Genomic DNA, 6,899 nt, shown 5'->3' with positions numbered 1-6,899 from the left:
GAAACGATGTCTGAAGATGGAAAACTATTGTGAATCCCTCAGGATCGAGAGATCCTGAGGGATCGCATTTAGCATTTATCTTTTCACCCTTTCCTATTATAAAAGGAGACATTTTGTAAGAAGAAAGGGAGGAGGAATTTCTACATTATTGTAATTGTAATTGTAATCACAGACTCTCGCTGTCAAGAAGAACATGAATATATTGTAATGCTTGTTCAGTTTGATGATTAATATGTAAGTAAAGTTGTTCCCTCGCATTTCCTAAAGTAACTTAGCCGTGTTTTGGAGGTGGCTAAGGGCCTGACCTCTGGTGGATTCAACTGCTCTTCTTGTGTCATACATTTCCAATTCTCGCAAGTGTGATGGTTTGATAGTATTCTTGCTTTCTATGATTTTATCACTGCACTGTTTATTATTTTCCATTATTGACAGAATCTCTTTATTTTATAATTTGTAGGATTGTCATTGATTTAAGTTGCTTTCATTTCAGATCAAGTTTCTTAGATAAATATTCCACTTTATATAATCAACTGTAAAGAGTATTAACTATTGCTATTGAAACTCTCAGATTGATATTCATTTGCTGTTTAAATTAATTATTGAGGATTGGGTTTGATTTAGGTTGAATCAGTTAAAGAAGGATGAGTTATCATTACTGTACTCTCAACTGATGTTGTTGTTACTTTGATGAATGTAAGATTTGATTTAGTTAAAGGATTGAGTTTTCTTTAATTGCAATTAGAATTTACTAGATGCATCTGTTTACTCTTGTATTTAAAATATCTATACTGCAATTTAGAAACATTACTCTCTGAGTAAATGGCAGCCACACACTGTGTACATTCTTGAAATAAGAAGACTTGTCCGTATTGATAATTAATGTGAGGATAATTAGGAGTTTTAAAAGGCACCTTTTATTGACCAACAAACTGCGGGGTTGGTGGAGATGGAGGCGAAGCAGGTGAAACAGGTGGTGGCATGGGTGGAGGTGGTCACTGCAGAATCCACTGCCTTATCAAACTGACTGCACTTCTCAGAGAGAACCAAGCGAGCTCTTCCTCACTCTCTTGTGAAGGTGAAATTAAGGGACTGTTTCCTAATTCTCCACTACCTTCGTAGATCTTTCCGCTCCGTGTCGTTCCAAACATTAGTGTATTCGCATAACCTACTTTTCACATAACAAGATCTTAATCTAGGTATTCAAAGATTTAATGTACTTACCTCACGGACCCTTGAGAAAACGTTGTTCTACTTCGTTGTAGCTCACGGTCATGTCTATCACAAACTCAGTGATAAATCCCCCTATTATCCGATCGAGCCAATTGTCCATAGCTTGCATGATCTTTTCTTCTGATGCCTCTAGTCTGCGCACTAATTCCGGATCCCACACCATCAGTTGGTCGAGCTTACACCTTCCCTGGCTATCGACTAATCTCACAACCCACTCAGAGGGAAAGGATGCAAAGAAAATCTCATGGATTTTCATATAGATGTAACGATCCAGCCACCTTTTCTCAGATACTTGTGTAGTTCTATTTTCCTGTTTCGTGAACTCGTGAATCTTCTTGTCCAACCACTCTTCAATTTTCTTCTTTATTGGGTTCCAGTTGCATGACATCAGACATCCCTTAGGCAGATCCCGGTCCTGGAAACAGAACCATTTGTTGGCTACGTGGGGCTTGACCCAGGTTCAACAGTGAGTTTAGCCAAGAAAATCCTGGTACTACTGGCCCTTTCAGCAACAGTCCGCGGAGCGTGGATTGAGGTCTCACCTAAAGTAGTATGGGAGGGTGTTGGAACGAGGTTTCCGTAGCCTAGGGATGTCTTGATGAAGGTTCTGAAGGTTCGTGATCCTAATCTGTACACTGCGCAGGTCCACACAACTTTCCATTCTTTGCAACCCATGTGCACCTTTGGGAATACAATATTATTCCAATCTGATTCTTACTGTGCTATTATATTAGTGCTTAACTTAGTTCATGCGAGCCCAATATTCTTATTACTTATTCAACTTTCTGGTAAGCTCGTGTACTCGAAAATAATATAAATGCATAAACATAACCAGACATAGAAATACAGATCTACAAACAGACGCACAATATGCTAAATCAGTCTTATCTTTATTAATACTCAAGTTCAGTTACAGACTTCACTCTGCCTTGTGCACTCAGCTGCAGGGGTCTGCGCACTCAGCTGCGGACTCTACTAGGCCTCTGCGCACTCAGCTGCAGAGCCTCTACCTACCACTACAACCCAATATACTTCAGATCCACTTCTATCTTCTAACCATGCCTTCGCATCTGTCTATTACTTGTCAAAACTAAGACTATCTTTACACTTAGAGCCTCGCTCTATTTATACAATCCCATGGTCCGCAAACCATGGGTAGGCCGACATACTATACATTAAATTACATTACTTTAGGGTGGACAACCCTAGACTCTTGCGCTCTGCACCCGCATTTCGCGGGGTCTTTACATTACACTTGACCAAAAATCAGGCTTCAAGCCCCAAAAACATGCTATGGGGGGATCCGCTGCCCAACAGGTTTTCAGTTCATGCAATTGCATACACATGCGCTTTTTTCCAAAGAAACACGCGTATATGTGGGTTTCCTTGAGTACAGTCTCGTATACACACAGGTTTGTCACTGCACATTCACGTATGTTTGGTTTTGAATGGATTTTTCAGATCTTGAGTCCAGTAAAGGGTTTTTCCTAATTTTTATTGGTTCTGTTTAGCCATTGATTGTCTAGGAGAGTCTTGCTTCTTGCATATTTTCAGTTCCTATCTCTCTTTGTGGAAAAACCTAGTCAACCTAGGGTTTGCTTTTTGGTGAAGTGTTAGTTTTTGTGTTTGGGTTCAAGGATTCTTAGTGAAGTTCTTGGTTGTTCTAAGCTTTTGGAACATGGAATTGGTCTCAATTCACTTATAAACCAGCCTTTACATTGCTTTCTTGAAAGTTGACATATTTGGTTTTTTCTTGGTTTTTGAGAAAGTCCTTCTCACAATCTTGAAAAGGTTTTCTTGGTCTTCTTGAAATCTTTCTTGTTTTCTGGAATTTGTATGTTGTTGTTCAGATCAGTTTGTTTGAGTTTGCAGCCTCTTTTTACTTTAAGTCTTATCATGTTAATGATTCCTATGGCTTGTGAAATTTGAGGTTCTTTATGCTCAAATTTGATCTTGAAGTCTTTAGTAGTTTTGTTTTCTCACGAACTCTTTGTGCCCTTAAAAAGAAAAAAGATAAAAAAATATTTTGTTGCCTTTATTTTTATTTTTGGTTTTGTTTTTGGTCTTCTTATCATTTTAGAGAAAGTGTGAAGTCTTTTCATTAGGTTGAATTTTCTTGCTTTTGGGAAAAAGTTTTTGATTGAATTTGTTCCTCCTTTTTGTCAAGTTTTTGCCTCTTGATCTCTTTGAGAAACACATTTTCTTTCTTTAAGAGAAATCCTTGGAATATTTCATTAAGCATTTTTAGTTTGCATTAGGATAGATGCACTGTAAGCATTTTTAGTCTTTTTGTAGATTTTGAGTGTGTGAGTGTGTGTTTTGAAAAAGAAAATGAAAAAATTATTTCTTAGTTTGTTCGTAGAACCTTTTGTAGAAATCTCTTTCATCGAAGAAAAAGAGTTTCATATGCATGTAGTCAGGTTTTCTATTGGTTTTTTCTTGTGTCAAATAACATAATAAGTTTCACTTCCATTTTACCCTTGACTTAAGAACAACCATTAAAATCAAGCGCTAAAACTAAAATGAACTAGAATTTTTTGATTTGTCATAGTTACATCAACTATTCTAGGTCATTTAGGGCCTTGGAATAGGTGTGCGGAGAGTTAACTCTCCAACTCTGAATTTAAACATATAAGTTGATTAAAAGAGTGAAATATAGTGTCATTAATTTGTCTGAGAAAGATCTTCTCTTCTGGGAGTTAAGAACGAGGGCAAGTGAAGGTAGGGAAGAGAGATACCCCCTCTTCTACTTGTTAGATCCCAACCAAATACTATTCCGCCTGGCTTCCGATATGAAATGGTGACCTCAGTTTCCATTCCTAGGGACCACATAGGTGACTGCAGGGGGGAATACCCATGGTACTTGAGGCAGACATTGTATCACTCTCATTAGTACTTCTGGAGGGTTCCGTTGCAAAGCTCGGGTACTTGCACTGACAAAGTCTTTTGTCTAGGGGTCAGGGTAATTGTTTCCGTTACCTTCTCTAGTAGGTTTGGGCCATAATCATCCCAAAATATCTTCGAAAGGTCCTTTAATTCACTTTATTTTATTTTGGTGTCGAGTCCTCATCACCCGGAGTGGAAATAATTAGAACTTGCTTGATTTGTTGCATCTTTAGGGACTTTATAGTGGAGTGGTCTTTTATCTTTGTGTTTAGTTGGATTTAGGTGGATTTCTCTTGTCACTTTTGGACCTTAGATTCTGAGTGAGTGACCAACCACTCCACCTGTCCTAAAAGGATTTTGATATTTCTTTTGAAATCTGTGGAGTTTCCTCCTTAAGGGAAAAGGTTTGAATGTGCATCTCTCTTCTTTAGAAAGTCATTTGTATGATACTGTAAGGAAAGGATCTTCGTATAAGTTGGGTATGGACAATATTCCTGTGGAGGCCAACCAAGGGACCCTTCCAAAATGGGATTCTTGTGCTTCTCCTTTCTTTGGAAATGGTACCCCCTTGATGGCCACTTTGAATATTCTTGGATTGAATGTTGGACTACCAGTTTGACTGTGATCCACATTGAATATTCCAAATGTTCTTGAAGCTTCTCAGATGAATGCTTTATTTAAAGGGCATCAAATGGGCATTAATTGTTGATCTTCTTCAAAAGAGAAATCTAGGATTCCTCTTTCTCCTCCCTCTTGTAATAAGAGATCTAAAAAGAAGAGAAAGAGTAAGAAGAATAATAAGAATAGTTTTATCCATGTATCATCACCAACCCCTACAATTCATGGTGGAGATGAGTTTTCAGTCATTACAAGTCATGCTGGGGGAATAAGTCTAGTCACTGCAAGTCATACTAGCAATGGGTCACCTACCTCTATGAGTCATATTTCTGTTGACTCACCTGCTTTTGTGAATAAGAATGGGGGCACGAGTCCTAACTCTCTTGGGAAAGAGTCACTAACCTCTGCGAGTCATGTTTGGGACTCTCCACCAACCACTTCTAATCATCTTGGTGGAATGGATGTTGATCAAAAACCTAGGTGTAGAAGATTTAAACCAAAGTTCCCTTGTAATCTATATAAGGGAGACCATCTTACTCATTTGTGCCCTGGTATTTCAGTGGTACAAAGGTTATGTTCTGAGTCTGATGGTTCTTCTACTCCTGAATCTGTTATGGTTTCTCAACAGTCTAATCAACCATTGGTTGATGAAGTGGTCAAGCTAGTGCAATCTCTAGCTGATTCCACTTCTCTTTTGGGGGTGAAGTGCCTAACAACATATTCTTCTTGATTTCTAGTAAAAAGTATTCTAGTCTAGGGGGCATTCCAGTCTCTTGGAGTGTACCCCCTCCAAGTTCTATGAATGTCTCCTTTGATTGGGATAGTCTTGTCGAGCCTCATCTTCCTTCTGCTGCACCTTTTCAAATAATGGTTAGAGTTAATTCCACAAATGTCTATCAATGTATGGTGGATGAAGGATCCTCTACAAGTATTATATCCTCCTTGACTTGGAAAGATTTGCGTTCTCCAAAGTTGTTGGCAGTTGATAGTCAGTTGTTAGCCTATGATAGAAGACCTGGTGAATCTATGGGTGTTCTTCCTTAATTGCGTATTACTTTAGGTGGGAAGATTGTCTTAATTGATATGATGGTGGTTAATCGCCCTTTAGACTTTAATATGCTACTTGGGAATGATTTTGTCTATGATATGAATGTTGTGGTGTCTTCACTCTTTCGAGTGATGTATTTTCCTCATAACAAAAATATTGTCACTATTGATCAACTTGCATTTAATAATCACCCCCCTAATTCAAATTTACTACAGAATACCCCTTTGTATGTTCCAAGTGTTCAGGTAGACTCTACGCAGCCATGGGTCAACTATGTGGCATTGTATCCTCAATGTTTAATTGCTTCTGAGAATGATCCTTTGAACTATTATTTTCCTTCTCGGGACTTGGTCCCAACAGTTGACCGCATGTTTTCTCCTATGGGGACATGGGACCCCCTAATTCCCTCTTTTGATCCTTCTATTTCTCATGATTTCATGGAAGTTAAGTTTCCTTCATAGGAGGATATTTTTGAAGCCATGAGTTTTGACTACCAAAGGAGTCCTTCGCCCGAGCCTCGCAATGGGCTTGTCTCGAAGAACTATTATGCGTAAGCCGCAAGGCTGCATGGTTCCCTATACCATATTGTACATATAAGGTACATATTTTCAAGTTTTGTATTCTATAACACAAGATTTTATCTAAATTTTATATATGGGATGTATTAACTTCTTGTCTAGTGTTCCTAATTATGTCTAGAGAACTTGGAAGACTTCTCCTTTGCGCATTTTTATAGTTGATCCTCTCTGACAGGTATTGGTTCTCGAACTAGCATATAGGTTAGGTTTTTCACCTGCATTGTGCATTTATCAGTTTTCTTTTCCATTTTAGCCTTAGAATCGACCCCACCAAGATATGACGCAAAAACCTTCTCATAGCTTAGAAGTATCATAACTTGTGTGGTAGAGCCTACCTTATCATGGGCGCCCTAGATAGTACCTTGTCGTCACTTGCCACACATGTTGAACTTTTCTTCTTAGGCTCGGGAGTTCTCTTTAGTCACATCATGACTTTATGATGAAGCCTCATTCCTCTTCATCTTCACTATTTTTCTGGCTTTATACCCTAGAGGCTCCCACATGTTGAGTTTTACTACTACATTTCATGTTGTCTATTT

This window comes from Pinus tabuliformis, chromosome 3_1, assembly GCF_031772625.1.
Source record: "Pinus tabuliformis cultivar Carrire ecotype Pingquan chromosome 3_1, CPIR1, whole genome shotgun sequence".
In the NCBI taxonomy this organism is placed as follows: Eukaryota; Viridiplantae; Streptophyta; class Pinopsida; order Pinales; family Pinaceae; genus Pinus; species Pinus tabuliformis.
The sequence above is the reverse complement of the archived record's forward strand: the minus strand, read 5'-3'. Positions refer to the sequence as shown.